This window comes from Heptranchias perlo, chromosome 31 (assembly GCF_035084215.1).
Source record: "Heptranchias perlo isolate sHepPer1 chromosome 31, sHepPer1.hap1, whole genome shotgun sequence".
In the NCBI taxonomy this organism is placed as follows: Eukaryota; Metazoa; Chordata; class Chondrichthyes; order Hexanchiformes; family Hexanchidae; genus Heptranchias; species Heptranchias perlo.
Window position 1 is genome coordinate 15,110,959 of NC_090355.1, and position 19,195 is coordinate 15,130,153.

General features: G+C 43.7%; 1 protein-coding gene across 2 annotated transcripts in view; it reads right to left on the reverse strand.

Moving 5' to 3' along the window:
* LOC137300509 (glutamine synthetase-like) overlaps nt 1-16,904 on the reverse strand; it is a 37,553-nt gene extending 20,649 nt beyond the window's left edge. The window contains exons 1-2 of one of the 2 annotated variants that reach the window (XM_067969610.1): nt 16,824-16,904; nt 3,523-3,905 (exon numbers count right to left, since the gene is read on the reverse strand). The gene's annotated coding sequence lies outside the window, so the exon portion shown is untranslated. The remainder of the gene's footprint in view (nt 1-3,522; nt 3,906-16,823) is intronic. The other variant, XM_067969611.1, reaches the window with a different exon arrangement.
* Between the last annotated feature and the right edge of the window lie 2,291 nt (nt 16,905-19,195).

The window sequence follows — 19,195 nt, forward strand, 5'->3', positions numbered from 1 at the left end:
GACCCGAATGCCATTTTAACTTAAAGTCACAGCATTCCAGCCCAGTGCCGAACCTGCCAGTAACACTTGGTGGCAAGCGGATCTGGGGCGAGGAAAGGCCCAGAAAAGTCAATTGCTCCTCTGAGCCCCACAAGGAAATCTGGAGCCTCCCCTGATCCCTTTCCTAAGCACTTACCTGACTGCTGGGGACCATTCTTTCAGGTTCCAGGCAGCGGCCTTTGGCTAGCTAGCGCTTCCCGCTGGGTTCAGGCGGAAGACAGATGGGGGCTCATGCAGATGTGTTCCAGGCCACACTGCGGACCGTTGGACGGTTTCCCGCTGAGTTAAAATCGGGGCTCGTGTCATTTTATCACAATTAACACTTTGCTCCCGATAAGTCAGTTAGTTGGGTTGTCACCTGGTGAGTCATCACACACAAGTGAGCACGAGCAGACACTGGTGGCAGGGGCACCTTTGTGAGATACTGGAACAGGTGCCATGCACACTCTCCACAATAGCGGATAGGATGGAGGAGTCCACCTCCAGCATTAGTGAAATTGGGACAGGTAAGTGTGGGAATGTCTGCAATGGAGAGAATGTCAGCCTCCAGCCTCCATTGAGCTTCAAGCATGACTCACAAACGAGTCCATTCAGGCTCTGACAACGGTCGTGCAGACTCTGGATGAACTACATTCTGCTGCCTTAAACAGGCAGAAAGATACGTTAGCACTGGCCTTACAAGGCATCACACATATCCTGCAAGCTGTTGTCCAGCGGGGTGGTAGGAGTGATGTGGCCCTGGCCCAGGAGGGGGATGGTGGTGAAAGGGGACATGGAAGCGGGGATTCCACTCAAAAGCGCTCCCATGTCTCACCTGTTGCCTCCCTCTCAACCAGTACCTGCAATGCTGCCTCCTCTCCAGATGGCCGAGTCTGCCCCTGCACAGGTGCAGGTGGAGCAGTCTTTGGTGGGGCCCTCACGGGCTACAAAACCCAGAGGGCATAGGCCGAAAGCATTCAAGCAGTCCGGCCATGGACATGAGCAACCTGCCACTACCTCTGCTGCAGCCACAGGGGATGCACCACGTAGAAGTGGTAGGAAGAGAAAGACTAAGGTTTTGTAGTCACGAAGGGTATGCACAAGGGTATCTGACAGACTGTCATGTTTTTCATTTATATTTGGTTTTTGTTAAATGCACATTAAATCTTACAATTCTCACCACCACTTCCACGTCTTGCCCATTCTTCAGTCCTTTTGGTGATAGCGCCCTTTCACGTGCTTCATCATGAACGGCGAGTCTTGATGACACTCAGTGGGTGCATTAACATTGGGTGTATGTTTGGTAGTAGGAATGTTTTGTGCAGGGCGGGGTTTGGCGGGTGGGGGGAGGTTGGTGTTGATGTTGTTCGTTCCAGGTGGTCTGAGAACTTCACTTTGCAGATCTCCTTATGAGAATCTATCAAATATGAGTGACTCCCTGGTATCACGAGCAGCCAGGTGAGCTGCCGCTCTGCTGATGGGTTGCCCGTCATCCTCCTCCTTCTCCTCTTCAGTGTTGATGGCCGATGTGGATGCTTCATAAGGGCATGGGGCCTCGTGCACCAGTGACCCTCTCTGTTGAGCGATGTTGTGCAGGATGCAACAGACGACTATAATTCTACCCACTCTCGATGGTGCGTACTGAAGGGATCCCCCCAGATTGATCCAGGCACCGAAACCTCATCTTGAGCAGTCCTATGGCTTGTTCATTGACAGACTGGTGGTGATGTGACTGTCGTTGTACTGATGCTGTGCCTCGCTAGTGGGGTTTCTCAGAGGTGTCATGAGCCACGTTTTCAGGGGGCATCTCTTGTCTCCAAGGAGCTAGCCTTTAAGTGCATGGACGAGGGCTGGGATGTTGGATTCGTGCAAAATGAAGGAATCATGGCAGCTGCCAGGGAATCTGGCACACACCTGCAGAAATCTCTTCCGGTGGTCGCAAACGAGCTGCATGTTGATGGAATGATATCCTTTTCGGTTGATGAACAGTCCTGGTTCATGTGGAGATGCTCGGATTGCTACACGTGTGCAATCAATTGTGCCCTGTACCCATGGGAAGCCAGCCAGAGAGTGGAAACCCACTGCCCTCTCAGTCTGGTTGATGTCTTCGATGGGGAAGTTGATGCTGTGGGATGCCTTGCAAAACAATCCATCCATGACCTGCCTTATGCACTCGTGTGCAGATGACTGAGAGACCCTGGCAGTGTCACCGGTGGCGCCCTGGAAGGATCCAGAGGTGAAGAAATTGAGGCCAGTGGTGACTTTAACTGCAACGGGCAATGCGTTGCCACTAGGCTCAGCCGGGAGCAGCTCTGCAAGAAGGAGCATGCAGATGTCTGTTGCACCTGGTGACTCACTCTGAGCCTCCGTGGACACTGCTCCTCAGAGAGGTCCAGGAAGCTCAGTCTCTGCCTGTAGACTCTCTCACAAGGGTAGTGCTTCCTGTGACATCGGGCCCACCATTCCCTCCGTTCCCTCTCTGCGCTTCTTTAGGTCCTTATGATGCACCTATGTCTTGCATGGCTGCAAGTCCCGGAACTGCACGCCGATGCTGATGTGCCTCCTCCTCAGATGAATACAATCATTGTGCCCCCCATTCTGATGTTGTCAGTTTGAGGGGGTCCAAAAAGTAGGTAAATATGTGTAAACACAAGAATTCTGACTGCGAAGAAAGAAATCTGAGTCTAAACACTGAGAACTCCCAGCCAAAGGTTTGTCTGAGAGAACTGATTGCCCTGCTGCAAAAACTCACCTTTTATCCCCATCTGTGAAATAGTGATTTAAAGGTCCAAATGGCTGCCAGCTGCAACTCACCTCCGTTTCCATGGCGTGTTTCAGAGGCCATGGAAAACACGCTGAGATAGGGTTAAAATCCTCTCCCTGCCTCAATTCACAAAAGATTAACCACTTCAACAAGTTCAAGTGTCCTGATTGATGGTTTAAATATCGTCCTGCCGGCTTTAATTGCCGACGGGACTTCCGGGTTCCAAAACGCGCACACCCAGATGCGTCTGGGTCGAACGCAGAAGTCGGCAGGTTGGAGCCGGAATTCATTCCCCCTCCTGAAATCCACGCTTGTAACTATCATTAGGATTGTCATTGGTATACTTGAATCATGCCCCTTAAAATGGCTAATACGATGCATCACCAGCTTGTTCCCTTAAATCGGATTGTGATGGTGTTTAACTGACATGGTTTTTGGAATAGCAGTGCCAGAGTGTGCCTTTAAGCTTCAGAATTCCTTCGATATTATGGAATTGGGGAATCAGTATTGCCAGTAACAATTGTGCAATCCTTGATTCCAAAGGCTCGGTGTGAAACCCCACAATTACAGTACAGGCATCTGAAGGATTCAGAAGCAATGCAGTTAAGGAATGGGTGGCTGAGGCTGGTCTCTGCAGCACACCTAAATAATCGATACAGAGGGACAGCCATGCCAATTAAAGGAGGAAGAGTTCAGTCTGCTGTAAGAGTCTTGTGACCCAGAATGAAACTAGGACTTACTTGTTAGACTGTAAAATGGAGTCTGAAGAAGGGTACACACTCAAAACAATGTAACTTGTCTTTTCTCCACAGATATTAACCTGCTGTGTATTTCCAGAATTTCCTGTCAGAGGAAGGTGATGAAGACACATGGAGTGTGATTTTGATCCCAACTGTACTAAAAAGAGAAAGTCAGTGCCACGAAGGAGAAGTGGTGGCGGGAGGGCTTTACAGATTGTGCCTTTTGACTCCTCATGCAGAATTCGGATTATACCACTCATTGGGTCATTAAAATGACATTGAAGTTTTAATTTTAAATCAGAACCAAGTTGCCGTGTAGATTAAGCAGCGGCTCCCCTGATGATGTCACTCTAGGCCTTTACTTCCTCCGCATTTTCTCATCGCTGCAAAAAATTGAAACCATGGAAACAGCCGTCACTGATATTCTTGTACAAATGCAAAACATAATGTTAACTAATTCTATTTTAACAGAGGCATTAACCCATTTATTTTAAATGGATGAAACTCTTGGTTAAAAACAGCGGAGGGAGGAACTGGGCCAGATTTAGCTGTGAGCTGCAAACAAACGCCACCAGCAGTTCGTTAGACTTGCCCTTGCCCGTAGACTTTCTATGAGCTTTCGCACCGCAAGTGGCTGTCAGTGAGACAGCTAAACAGCGCAGCAACCTCCACAGGGATCTGTGTGAACAGGGCAAGCAACTCTGTCAAAAGCCAAAATGCTGCAGATGCTGGAAATCTGAAATAAAAACAGAAAAGGCTGGAAATACTCAGCAAATCAGGTAGCATCTGTGGAGAAAGAAACAGAGTTAACATTTCAAATTGTTTCAACTCTTTTTCTCTCTCTACAGATGCTGCCTGACCTGCTGAGTATTACCAGCATTTTCTGGTTTTATTTCAGATTTCCAGCATCCGCAGTATTTCGCTTTTGTTTTAGTAAAATTAATGTTGTGCAAGACAGTACCAGTTCTGCTGAAATGGCTCCACCTAAAATGTCAACCTATTTTTTCTCTCTCTTTGTGATCCTGATTGATCTTCTGTGTCTTTCCAACATTTTCTGTTCTTATTTCAGATTTTCTACTTTCAGGGGTTTTCCATTTAAAAAAATGAAGGAAATGTATTTTAAAAACAGCTTTGTTTAGGACAGTGTTGTCACATGAATTGCATTTTTGATCAGTAAATAGAAAACAAGGAATAGACACTGTCACTGGGCATGTGATCTCAATGCTCATTCGCAGGGTGTATGCATGTTTATTTTAACCTTTGTGCCTTTGTTGATGAAATGATAAGATGAAAAGTAGAGCATATGTTTTTTGATCATTGTGAGTGCTTTACCACCTCGATTGCTGAATGGTACTCGATGTTTGTTCAGTAAATATACACATTTAAAGTACATTTACCTGTATTGTGTGTGTATGTAAGGTGTTTTCGACTAAAATTTGTGCATGTGGCTAAAACGTGTCATCACACCTGTGCTGGTCAACAGGTTTAAGATATATTAGATTTAAAATCAGATTGCACAACACAGGAACAGACACGCCTGCACAGGTGACATTCCTGGCAGGATCCTCACTCAACTGAACAAACAGGATTTTCATATTGTTAGTACACTGCAATAACCCTTAAACAAAAGTTGATCAGAGAAGAAGAACAACTTGTATTTATATAGTGACTTTCACAAACTGAGGAGATCCCAAAGCACTTTCCATCTAATGAAGTACTTTTGAAGTCTAGTCACTATTGCTTCCAGATATATTTGTTTCAGTTGAACATTGTCTGGAGGTGTTCAGAAATGATTGTAATCGATCCCCCAATGGATCAGCGAGCTTATCTAGTGAATAACTGTGGGGTTAAAACCCTTTGAACAGTGTTACATTTGAAGGAAAGGGTTAACTGTGCCCCTTTTAACGTTACATTTGAACAAGTATCAATTGAAAACTGCAGTGCAGAAATTGGAGGAGCTTCCAGAAAGTTTGAACAGGTCTTTGGTTTGCATAACAACTGAGAAGAAAGAAAAGGGAGACAGATACCACAGGACATATTGGAGACACATGGGAGAGGTCACGAGAGCGACTGCACAGAGAAAAGATGGGCCCACACATTCCAATTGCCTGAAATAATTGCACCTGGTTTTAACTGAGGTAACTGTCCATCATAGAGTCCTGGTAATGAATGAAGCCAAGCAACAGGGGGGCGCGTGGACAAAAATGACCTAATTTGCCTGTGCCCCAATGGGCAAAAACAACATAAAAAGAAGACATTGCGACAGAACTGGCACTGCAGTCAGAGGAACTTGAAAAAGCTTTGCAGGAAGGACATCCAACCAAAAGAAGAAGACCGCAAGTGCCACAAAGAGCTGATCACTCTAACTGCCTTGATGCTGAAATCTTTGCCATTTTAAAGTTGTATGTATTGCTTGATTTGCTTCATGCTTCTGTGAATTATAACATCATTAAATAATCACTTTTGATTAACAAAACCCCATGTACGTGTGATTTTCTCTGACTGACTATTGTTCAGGTTCATGAATCACTAGAAATCAGGTTTCCCTACATAACTGAGCTCCACAGACCAGGAAAGTTCCAAGTTTAATCCCTGATCTGTATTGAGCTAGCTGATCTTAGCCCAGGCAACAGTACTGGCGCGACAGCTGGCTTCAGCACCTCTGGGATAGGAATATCAGCCAGGGTTCCCACTCCTGATCGCTATCCATTGACCCCTGCTCGAAGTGTATAATGGTGGATATTGTGGGATCTAGCTGAACTCTGGCAGTCCTCGCAATCACAGACTGGGGCATGTGTGGATTGTACATTTGAACTTCCAGGCAAAAAAAAACTTGAAATGACTGCCTTTCTTGCTCTTTTATGTGAGATATTTTTGGCACTCGGAAGTGTGCCATCTGAATTGTGTTTGTTGCAGGTTAGACACAAGACTTTTTAATATATTACTTATCAACAATGAAATATTAATCTCATACAAAAGACTTGGCAATATCATCCAGCAAATTCTTACAGACTACATGTATGGTGTCCAGCCTTCATAATCACTTGCTGTGCTTGAAGTAAATACAAGAGAGGCATTCAAGCATTGGAGGCAGTGCAAAGCAGAGCCACAAAGCTGATCCCTGGTGTCAGGAGTCTGAGTTATAAGGAAAGACTGGAGAAACTTGGGCTTTTTAGCCAAGAAAGGAGGTGACTGAGAGGTGATCTTACAGATTGTCAAAGGTAGACAAAAAGTTAACCCGGAATATTACTTCAAATTGAACAGTGGAAGCAGAACTAGTGGATACGGGTTAAAACTGGTAAAAGATAATTTTAGGTCTAGTATCATGAAATTCTTCTTCATGCAAAGAGTAATCAACTCATAGATTAAACTTCTTCCAGATAGAGTAGTGGAGGCACAATCATTTAAGAAACAATTGGATGCTACAATGGAGGACATGAGGATCTCTCAAGATGGATGAAATAAGATGGGCAAAATGGCTGTCCACATCCCTAATTATCTTGTGATCTTGTAAAGAACTTGGAGAACTTTCAACATGAAAGATGGCATATAAATGCACAACTATACAAGTAGATTCAGTGCCGTATGTTAGGCTGAGGACCTGTCTATCTGTTCATGTGGACAAAACAGATCCCATGGCACTATACTAAAAGAAGGTACGGCATTCTCACAATGTCCAAGCCAACATTCATCCTTCAACCAATACCACCAAAACAGATTAATTGGTCACTATCTCACTGGTGTCTGTGGGACCTTGCTGTGAGCATTTTTGGCTGCTGTGTTTGCTTACATAACAACAGTAACTACACTTCAAATGTAATTAATTGGCTGTGACACACCTTGGAATGTCCTGAGAATGTGCAAGGCACTATATAAATACAAATCTTTCTTTTAGACTTGATTACTGAGCTCATGTTATATCATGGCAAAACAAAAATAGACCTAATGTCATATGATCTTAAAACTGGCCTTAAATCCATATTTCTCAGTTCAAATTTGGCCTAGACTTCGGTTTTCAAACTGCTTGCTAGTATCACATGCACTGATACTGTGTGATTTTTTTAATATATATATTCTTGTTCTGTTTTTAATAACCTAGCCTATTATTTTGAATTAGCTATTACTGTAAGTCAGAACCAAAATTCCACCACACAAGTGTTTCCAATATGTTTAACACAGATACACTAAATTACTCTAATTGTTTTAAAGCTTGGCTAACACGATTTAAAATATTCTTTAGCAGCTTTATGTCAGTGGAGGTGTTGGACAAAAAGCAAACGATTGTTTTATGAACAGACCAATGTATATTACACCCTCAGGATAAAGGGTCACAAGATTTGCATTGTCTGAAACAAAAAGCATAACCTTAGTTAGGAAACAAGTCAACCAAGAGGTAACAGTAGGCTTCAGAGTTCAGAACAGAAAGCGGTGTTTCATGGATCACTGAGGTCAGAGGACATGACAGGCACTCTGAAATCCTGCCACAGCTGAATAGTTACCCAGGGAATACTTTTAAATCTAGATGTATAAAGTATAAGATATATTTAGGTAATACAACTAAAAAAAAATCAAAGGCTTTTGGCGTCTGAGGATCATGCCTCGTACAAGAGGCTGATGCCTTTCCAGAATGCCTACTTCTTGGTAACGCTCGAAAGACATTGGTATAATGTTTCTGATATAATAGCACCACTCTGTGACTGAGTGGAGTAACTACAGAATATTAAAACACTGCTCTGAGTCTCACAGTATGGCAGACTCACAAGATGTCCATATATGCAGGAGTATAATACCATCAACAGAAGGATAGTCCTGGTGGTGGTTTTAGTTTAAAGGTTCTGGTCTATACTGTATTCTGAGACGAACAACACTTCATTAATACGGCGCTTTTATTGAGACACTAAATACCTGAACACCACTGGAAGTAAATTTTCTTACGTCCTTACCATCCAAACAGAAAATAGGTGGGGTACAGAGCCTAGATTATTTATAGAGCCAAAATGGCTGTACATCTGTCCACTCAGGTATATGGCTCTATGACATCCTAATTATCTTAAAGGAACTTTAAGCATTCTCATCCCAATCACATTTTAATGAGTGGCCATTATCACTAAACATGGCACCAAAGTGGCAACTTCCATTCATTAAGAGTGCCTTCAGCATATAAATAGCTCCTGGATTTCTCAATCTAATAAGCACAGAAACTATTAATTCCTCATATACACCCAGACACCAAGACATTGTTTCCAGTAAACCTAATTTTTCATTTACACAAGTAGAATCAAAATTCCAGAAGATTGGCCCCCTCCTGACAGCTCAGGGAATTTATCAAGTGAGGAGCTGAGCAGATCAGATTGATCTCAGGTTCAACCTGTGCTGAACTGGCTGATTGATCTTTGCCATGGTGGTGGTTGGCCCCAGCAGACCCTAGTTTCGGGAGGGGAAAATCAGCATGGGTTCCTGCTCCTGATCACTGTTGCTGGAAGTATACAAGTCTGATCTTGGAGTGGAGACAGGATTGGGTTTTCTTGGGACTGAGATTCTTTTCACTCAGATCCAGATAATTCTGCAACCCAATACCCTAATGGGCAGGGTGATCTTAGCTGGACAAACAGTGGGAAGTGAGCAAGTTTTTTTTTTACTGGCAACTGTGTGGTTTCAGCTGGTTTAACTTGAACAGCATCCAACACACTTGGAGTCCATAAACCTTGGCCCTGCCAACTTGCACTTGAGTTCTCTGGTTTTAGTAAGGGGGATGTGCCCCTGTGGGGAGAAAGTGTGCACTCTGTACTGGGCAACCATAAATTCTACAGCAGTAGATTGCTCAATACCTTGTGGTTTGAAGACTTTCAAACATGGTGATGGGTTTCCACATGCGTCTGACCAAACAAACAAACTATGAGACTTGGGCATGACTGTATGTCCTCCTGACAATTGCAACTTTTCACTTCTATTTCTCTTTTCGTAGAAGACTGCACATAACAGGAGTGAACAAACCTGAATGGGAGGAAGGCCTTCCAACATCAGGCCAATTTTGAGGAAACCAGCCTCCAGATGATTGTCTGAAACAGCATTGAGGATTGTGAAGCTGAAAGTCTCCCTCAGTTCAGGGCAGGTACTCTCCTTCAAAAACTTTTCATTCTCACTTTACTCACTGACTGACTCACTCACTGCCACCAAAGCATACATTGTAGCACAATGATAAGAGACTCACTTTGCTGTAAATTACACTTCAAGGATTGTCATAATAATAGCTTTGTAACTAATATTTTTCTTGCCTGTTGTCTACTGGGTCAGACATGGCTAGCATCTTACAGCATCCAAGGTCTCTCGCCCTTGCCTTCACAAACACCAGCTCAGGTCCAGCCACCCCAGCAGAATTAAATAATGAGTGAGAGGATGGGGCACTGGGTGATACACAAAGCAGTTGGTCATGGCAAAGGAGAAGCAGTCATTTCCTGTTCAAAGGACCAGCTTGATTCAATCAGGTTTTCACCTGTTGAGCCCAGGAACCTGGAGCTCACATGTCCTGCTTTTGAAAGAACAAAGCTTTCTGAGCACAGACGTCTGCTTCAGTCACGTTTACCTGAGGAAGGAGGAAGTCTCCGAAAGCTTGTGAATTTAAAATAAAATTGCTGGACTATAACTTGGTGTTGTAAAATTGTTTACAATTGTCAACCCCAGTCCATCACCGGCATCTCCACATCAGTCACGAGAGACTGAGCCAGACAACCTGCAGCTGATAATGGCTATGGCGCAGGTGTCCACTACCTAAGTACTATCTGTTAAGTGCAAGTTAAGTACTATTGCATGGACTGTATGTTTAATAAACTTGAACACCGTCATCAACGTGTAAGAACCTTATTGGTTTGAGAAGTAAATAGAACATTTAATCATAAATAAAAACCTTCCCTTATCAACTATTGAAAAGAGTTTTATCGACCCTTTGCAGTTCAAGCTATGGCAAAGGAAGAACAAAAGATAACAAGTTAACTTTCAATCTGTTCAAAAGGCTCAAAGATTGCCTGACAGGTTTTTCTAATTCAATTTCTCACACCTTTAGAAATAAAGAAACAAGCCGACCACAATGGGTGACAACAGTCACTTCTCACCCCTCCCCCTCCGGGGCATGATCAATACAGATAATACTTGTCGTCTGCAATACTTGCGAAGTAAACAGTGGAACTGAATATCAGACAAATCTCTTTGAAGTGGCATACAAGGCATATACATACAAATAGACAGAAGTATAATCTTGATCAGCATGTATAGCGTCACAGTGACATACAAATATCTATTTTCATCACCGTTTGTATTTTCTGGGTGTTTCATTCTTTAAATACCTTGTGATGAAGTGCATGATTTAGCCATATTGTCCTGATTATAGGAAGAATGCAACCTTCCCTAGGTTATTTTATATTACATCAATTAAACTACTATTATGATGCAGAGGTTCAGCCAAAGGGAGATGTGCAGGCTCCTGTAAGAATATTGGAAATAGGGACAAATTGACATGATTTTCCTAATGCTACTAACCATGCTGCTCTGCAGGCTGAGCTGCGTATTTTGCCAAGTGTGCGGCTTATTTTGCTGAATTGTAAACTGTTAACCTTTGACGAGTGACTGACCTTTGTTTGCTCATTTTGAGGCAAGGCAGGTATGTGGTAAAAGAGGGACAATGACCCCAAAAACGGAACAATAATCCAAAGATAGCGGTAAGACCAAGACCATGATGTGCTAGCTAGATGAGTGCGGTCAAACAAACTGGCCACCTTGAAAAACAACCTTGCAAAGGGTCTTGTGCTTAGATGAGTAATTTTAAAACAAGCTGGTCTTGTGCTTAGATGAGTAATTTTAAAACAAGCTGACCATCATGAATTCTTTGAAAAGCAACTTTGTTAATCTATAAGAGTCTTATGAATAACAACTCCGTATATGGTGTGAGGTTCCTACCAGCTGGGGCAGAAAAACCCAATGTCTTTTGAGCTCAGGGCAGAGGATCCAGAAACGATTTCCTAGAAGATTACCGAGCTATCAGAAGATTACCCAGCTGTCAGAAAACTTAAAATGACCATGCTGCCAACTTAATTATGAACTCTGCCCAGAGATCAAATGGGGTAATATTGTTTCAATCTCTGAATTATTACTCTTATAATATTGAGTACTTTTACATGTTTGATTTGACTATTAATAAATGAGACATTGATTACCACTTGGTGTCACGTCCGAATCTGTTACACTTGATCTATCAGTGTACACACCCCCATGGAGCAATGCTTGGGGCTGGACCTTCAGGTGGGAAGACGTTTGAAAGGCCCATTGATTTTAAAGGTAAGTGTTGTTAGACCTTTTTTCTGGGCTCTTCTTGTTAATTTTTGTTTTATTCCAGTACTTGGACTTTCATGAGCCTATGTGCCAGTTGTTATTAATTATTTATTTTTTGCCCTTGGCTCCTTTTACTGGCACCAATAGCTTTAACAACAGGGATCCTTTGAGTTGATTTGTTCAGAAGGCAAGTACTTGTCGATGGTGCTCTGTGCCCTCACATCTGCACCTAACTTTGGCAGAGGTTGTGCTGGTGGAGATTCCTCGTCCCAAAGAAAGCTGTGGCAGCAGACCCAGATGCATCACATTATCCATGTGATCTCCTAGACTGGTTTCGTTCGCCTGAGGGGAGGGGGTGGGGGAGGAGGGTGTCAGAGAGAAATTTTCCAGTGTATTTTTTTCCCTTTATGGCCCTGGGTTTTTTCTCTGTTTTTATTCCCCTCCCAGGAGATTACATGCACGATGGAATGGCGGGGGGGGGGGGGGGGGGCATGGGAGGAGAGGTAGGGAGGGTGTTTAGTCACAATGCTCTGGTCAACACGGTGTGGGGCAGGCTTAATGGACCAGCTGGTCTTTTCCTGCCCATCACTTTTTTATGTTGGTATGTCCGTATCACTATGAGAAGTGATCGTCTGAATAACCATTATGCTGGAAGGTTGTTCACAGCATGTAATACTTTACATGGTACGACATGAAAGAAAGCATGCCAGGGTGATCAAGCGCCAATGTTGCTTGATTGGCTACAATTCCGAAATACCGCCAACCATTTCTACAGTCCTTGACGCACATACCTTGGAATGATGCGGGAACCTGTCTTCTCAGGGTCTGGGTCAGTCAAGAGGTAGAAGCACAGCTGTATGATCTGTTTACAACCTTGCACGCAGGGTTGGCACAGTAACAGTCAGCTGTGGCCTGAAACTTGGCTGCACCTCCTTTGCTGGCGTGCTGCAATGCTGACCCAAGGGGATGGTACCTTGCAGTGGCACAGAAGGCAACCCTCTTCGCAAGCATGTCATGCAGGACCACCTCAAATAGCAGCCACATGGGAAGTTGGGCTGTTTCGTTGCTTGTCTTCAGCCTCATGCCTGCACCTAGGGTTCCATTTCCCTTCACTTTTATCTGACTCTTCTTAAGCTCTTGCCCTTCAGTTTTGGCAAATGTTATTAACAGGTTGAGAAGTCTTTTAAGGCATTTCAAAAGCTTACTGAAATGTTCTCCCCCATTGTGACACGCCCCTTTAATTGACCCCATCCCTTTAACTTTCATGTACACACTGTTCTCTCCCATCATGTACTGTCTTCTCTAGATCCATCGGAGTTTGCATAAAGAGTTGTGAATAATTAGTCAAATTAGCTTACACCAGAGAATTGTAATTTGCGCTTCCTTCAGGTGGGATAAGCACCAGTTTTAAATCATTTAGATCTCTTTTATACCTGATGAAAACCTATCTCGCCGCCTCTTATCAGAGATGTACTTTAACTAAAAATGTTGTTCTGCTTCTCCCTTCCCACTACTTTTCTCCCAAAGGTAATGGCTCACAATTCAGATTGCATTTTGTGAGCATTTACAACCTTGATTCTTCTTGTAATGCAGTGGCTCAGTCACTATTGGCATTGGTTACTTCTTTTGATAATGTAAGGTTTTTTAAAAATTGCTAAATTTGATTGATCAGATGGTAAAGGCAAAGTATAACTGGACAATACAGACCAGAAGTTTCTGGGTTGGATTCTTAATTTTTGCTAATTTAATATACTTCAGCTGGGGCAGTTTCAGTGCCCCAGGTTAAGAAGTAGAAAAATCAGCAAAGCTTCCAGTCAATAAGCAGTGTGTCTGTCCGGACAGTCGGCAAGCACAGAACTGACAGAACTGTGCTCTTCCTTCCCCTTTCACATCCTTGTGAACACTCACTGTCCAGGCTCACAGGAAGAATTGCCACTTTGGTGAGGAACTGGAGGGCTGCCACTGTCTGTGGAATCTTCCCCGAGCAGAAGTCAATGCATTTGGAGTATTGGGTGGGTAGGTGACAATGGGCAAAAAAACTCACCAAAAAAAGAGAAGTGGTGGGATTGAGATATTTGCTGTACGTGGTTTTACTCCCTGTGGTTTTTAGTGGAATTGTTCCAAGATAGCTCTGCTTCTTGATAGAAGTTTGCTGTAATATTTAATATCAAAACAAGTTTCTCACTTGATACTAATTTTTGAAACAATTTTGTTCTTATTAGTTGTGCATGTTTAACGCCATTAATTACAATAAGGAAATAAAAGAAACACTGATTCCACCCTTGGTACAGAAATTAGCTTTTTGAATGTACATCAGTTGCTGTTTATCATTTAGAAGCACACCAGAAAAGAGAAACTATGGGCTAAATTATTAACCCGGACCCAGGAAGAGGATGGCATTGGGGGGAATTCCTGATGTGAAATCTGGAAGTACGGGTTTCCCAGATGTCCTTATGATTTTGACGTAAGGACATCTTTTAATTTTTTGTTTGTCGGTTTCCCGCCTGACAGGCCAGCCAAGATTGACAGGGGGTCGGTCATGGAGGTGGGGGGGTCGCAGTTGGAGGTCAATGGGGGTTCGGTGAAAGGTCATCAGGGGTTTGGTCATCGGAGTCAGGGGTCACTGGGGGGGTGGTTGGAGATCGTGGGGCGGTCGGAGATGGTGGGGTTGTCAGAGATCGTTGGGGGGGGTCGGTGATCGGGGGGGGGTTGGTGATTGTGGGGGGGGAGTCGGTGATCGTGGAGAGGGGTCGGTGATCATGGTGGGGGGGTTAGTCGATCGAGTGTGTGGGATTGCGGCAGGTAGGCTTGTTGAACCTGGGGAAGCACTCCTGCTCCTCCAGGCCCACAAACTGGGCAATAAAGGCACTTACCTGCTGAGCCGGTCCTGCTCGCCCCCTCTTACGTGGCGTGAAGTAGAAGGCCCAGGATTCCCGACCCCCGGGAGTTAAAAATAAAAAACCTGTCAAAATGGAGGCCCGCAGCTTCCTTAAAGGTTTTCACTGACCGACATGCCTCCGAGCAGCAGGTTGGTTGCCTGCGCCTCGACCCGCCTCCGTTAAAACTGGAAGTGGACGGCTTGGAGGTGAGTTGGGGTCGGGTTTTAGTTTTTTTTACAATTTTTACCTTCCCGCCCACCCCCAACCCACCCGTTTGTGGGGTTAAAATTTAGGCCCATGAGTTAACTCTGAGTGATTTCTGTAATGTGCAAGTGTGGTATGTGTAATAGTGAAGTGCAAGAATACAGTAATTGTCTTAGATTGTGGAATCCCATTTAAGAGAAATTCCAGCCCAAATCCACAAACAGGCAGAGAAATGTCAATCTCTGCTACTGCCTGTTGGAGAGTGGGCAGGTGCCCTGCTCCCAGGCCTTTAAAATGGGGACGGGTTTGGGCAACAGCACATGAATGACCTTGTCTTCCTTCAACTTCCCTCAATAGCAGCTCCTGGCCTTTATCTGGCCAATATTGGGCATCTGTTGCATGTGTTTTATCAGGAACTGCTAATGGGAACCTAAGTTCAGCATCTGCACGGAATAGGGTGGGGTGGGGTATCTGGGTTGATTTGCTATATTTAAGAAATGGTTAAGATCTAATTATCATAAAGAGCAACTAATGCAATGAGATTAGACTACAATATCCTCTAAGGTAGTCCTTCACTCTTCCACTAACATCTTGCATCTTGGTGTGATACTTCCCTCTCATGAACTATTCATGCCCCATCTTGTACTGTGTGCCATCACTTAGCAACTGTGGAAATGCATAAAGGGATACTTGACCATATTAACTCTCTCTAATACACATAACTCACGAATGTAGAAATGCATGAAGGGATATTTGACCATATTAACTGACCAGCTCATTCACTTAAACTCACATAATAAAGTTTCTCACGAAAACACATAGAAGCACAATTGTGTAATTACTTTGAGTTTTCTCATGCTGATAGCTGTCCTCCCTTAGATAGAGAGGTAGCTGACTAACAGGAATAAATGACCACATAGCCTTGGGACTAGCTACAGACTTACTGATAATAAAGACAGTTTCTTAGGGAAAAGCACTTTCCCAGGCCTACGTGCCAAAGTAATAAAGGGCTATGGACATTCGGGGGGGCAGGCCCACTACTTGATTGACTAACTACCTGAGCCAATAAAGAATGTATGTGTATGCCCATATTCTGTGACAGGTGGGCGTCGTTACTGAGCTGTATAAACGTGAGCTGTTTCTTGAACTCGGCGAAGATGTATCCTCAACCATTGTCTTGAGGTGCTCTTCCACTTGTACAAGTAAAATAATAAATTCTCGCTTGTCTTACTTTTGTTTGGGTGTTAATGCATTGTATGGAATAAGTAATATTAAGTTCAAGTTTTCGACACAACTCATTTTCTCTACTCGACTAACTTTCTTCCTCAACCTTACCCATGTTGGACTTAGGTTTCTTTGCTGTATTAACTAATTATGCCACTCTTATGTAAAATCAGGTATCCATATGGCTTAATATATGAAAAAGGACAGAACAAGGTCAGACAGCTTGACCAGCTGAGCCACACATTGCTGGAAGGTCATAGATCTGATCCCCCACTTTGTACTGAGTTCGGTATTCTTAGTGGGGGCAGTGGTAAATGTGCTACAATTGGTCTCAACATCCTGGGTTCGGGAAGGTTGAGGGAGCACCATCACCACAAGGATGGTTCACGAAGGCAGCCCACCACTACCTTCCCAGGACAACTAGTGATGATGAAAAAATGCAGCCTTCTCAGCATTGCCCTTTTCTTGAGAATATAAATAAAAACTAGGGAAGATTGCAGAGCTTCAAAACAGATGGTCTGTATTTTTCAGCCATTTTAGCACACAGCCTGCAACTGTCAATCATGCCAGAGAGCTTCCTATACTTAATTATAGATACAAAGTTACACCGATATTGATACAATATGCTTGAAGTTACACGAGTACAGATATAATGCAACATTATGTACTTACTATCTGCTGTTTACTCACAATTACGATTATAAACTTTCTCGGGTTTATGCTCTAAGACAAAGAGGGCGGAGAGAACTGTCAAGAAGGGTGTCAGAACAAGATAGCATTGTAACATTCAGGAAATGGTAAGTCATACACTTTAAGATTTTGTGAAGATAAACAACTTCCTGTTCCTTTCTGCTGTGCTTCAGATGGACCTGCCCTTCCTCCCATTGCCGACTATACAAAATATTTCATTGTGTAGGTACGAATATTTACATGAAGCATTTTTCAGTGAGTTGACCTCAATCAGGACTTAAAACTTTGCTTTTGCCCAAGTGATGCATTTGGTATCACAGGTGGCTTTTGCCAAGGTGCAAACATGAGGGGGAATCAGTTTTACTATTTCAAAAGCAAAATACTGCGGATGCTGGAAATACTCAGCAAGTCAGGCAAGATCTGTGGAGAAAGAAAGAGAGTTAACGTTTCAGGTCGATGACCTTTCGTCAGAACCCAGTTCTTTCTCCACAGATGCTGCCTGACTTGCTGAGTATTTCCAGCATTTTCTGTTTTTATTTCAGTTTTACTATTGTTCGGCTCTCCAGTTAAAAGGAGGAGATTTCACTCAAAATTCATCAACTTTTTTCAATACAATTTTGTCCTGTAATCTATCAATGTTAATATGATTTACAATCAAGCACGGTCAATAAAGAGTGCCAGTCGTACAGGCCCCGAGTATCCCTGAATTTCCGCAATAATCTGCATCCCAAATTGGTCTATGTTTTCACCCTGGCAAAAGCTGCATCTCGTACCAAATGCATCACTGAGAGCCAGCAACATGGGAACTCCTCGTGTTGGGAGTCTCAGGGGCTCCTGACCAAGCTCTCTCTTAAACTACTGGCCCGTGGAAATTGCAAGGTCAGACCTGTTGTATCCAGGTAATTTCCAGCCCACTCTCAACAGAATTATGGTGTGAGTGCACCAGATGTGTCACTGATTTTAGCCGCTGGGTTTCTTCACTACAAGGTTTGTCAGAGATGATTACATGCATGATTAATGAGCCTCTGAATTTTAAATTCCTACTCACATTTGAAAGTACCTGTAACTTAATGATTTTGCAGCCAGTTGAATTGTTCTGTCAGATGACCCAGATTAGTATCTGCTTTTAATCCATTATATGACAATTGTTACCCTGACTGAGTGGTCTATCTTGGATTTTGCTTCTGTGGTATTGGGGTGTGGTAGTGAGTGGTGGTGCTTTGATATTGAGATAGATGTCCTTCAAATGCTCTAAACAACCAACAACAAACATTAATTAAATGGTCATGCTGTTTGGTCATTTGTCTCAGCGTGATTCAATTAGTGACACAATGTCATTTCATCGCCTCACACCCCCGTCCCATTTTTGAAAGAAGTGTAAGGCAAACATTAAAACAAATGCAAGAAAACAAGTAAGAAAAACAACATAGAGGAAGTTTGTGCTGTTCTCGCTGTCTTATCTGCTACAGGTATATACTTTCTGGTGGCCAATTGAAACTATCCAAAAATTCCCAAAGAGACAATGGGGCCGATTTTCGGATGGCCAAGCGGGTGCGTTGGGGGCTGGAGGCCTCCGAAAATGGCGGAATCCCAGACCGGGTTCAGAGCCCGGCTCCAACCCACTCACTTCCAGGTTCCCCAATGACGCGTTCGGGTGCGCGCGCAGCTCCCGCATGCGGGACTCCCACCGGCAATTAAAGCCGGCAGGATGATAAATTTAGCTACTTATTTAGCTAGTTGAGGTACTTGACATACCTCATTAAGTGGAGATTTTGGCAGGGGTGCAATTTTGAAGGATCCTCAGCGTGTTTTCCGTCCTGTGGGAAACACTCCCTGTTGGAGCAGACGTGTTTTAGCCAGCAGCCAATGGGAGATGCAAAGGATTTTTTGACAGTTGGGGTGAATACCTCATTTATTGCAGCAGGGCACTCTGTCACTTCAGACAAAGTTTCGGCTGCAACACCTTTGTCTTTCCACTCAAAATTCTTAATTTATACCCTAAACTCTGCTGTGCAAACACATTTACCTACTTTGCGGACCCCCTCAAACTCACACCATCAGGATGGGGGGCGCCATAGCTGCAATCATCACTTCATCCGAGGACGAGCAACATCACCAGACTCACCAGGCACGCTGTCCACCTCCGCCACTTGGAGTTCCACAACACAATGCTGCGCCACAGGAACCTGCACAAAATAGTTGTGCAACTACACATACACCCACTGTAGGGTGACCCAGTGGGTGGTATCAAGCGTGGGTGTTCATGGTGAACCTCATGAAAGGGACTTATTACACAAGCCAGTCAAGAATGGCCAAGAGTGGCAGTAGTGGTGACAATAATAATATTTAATGTG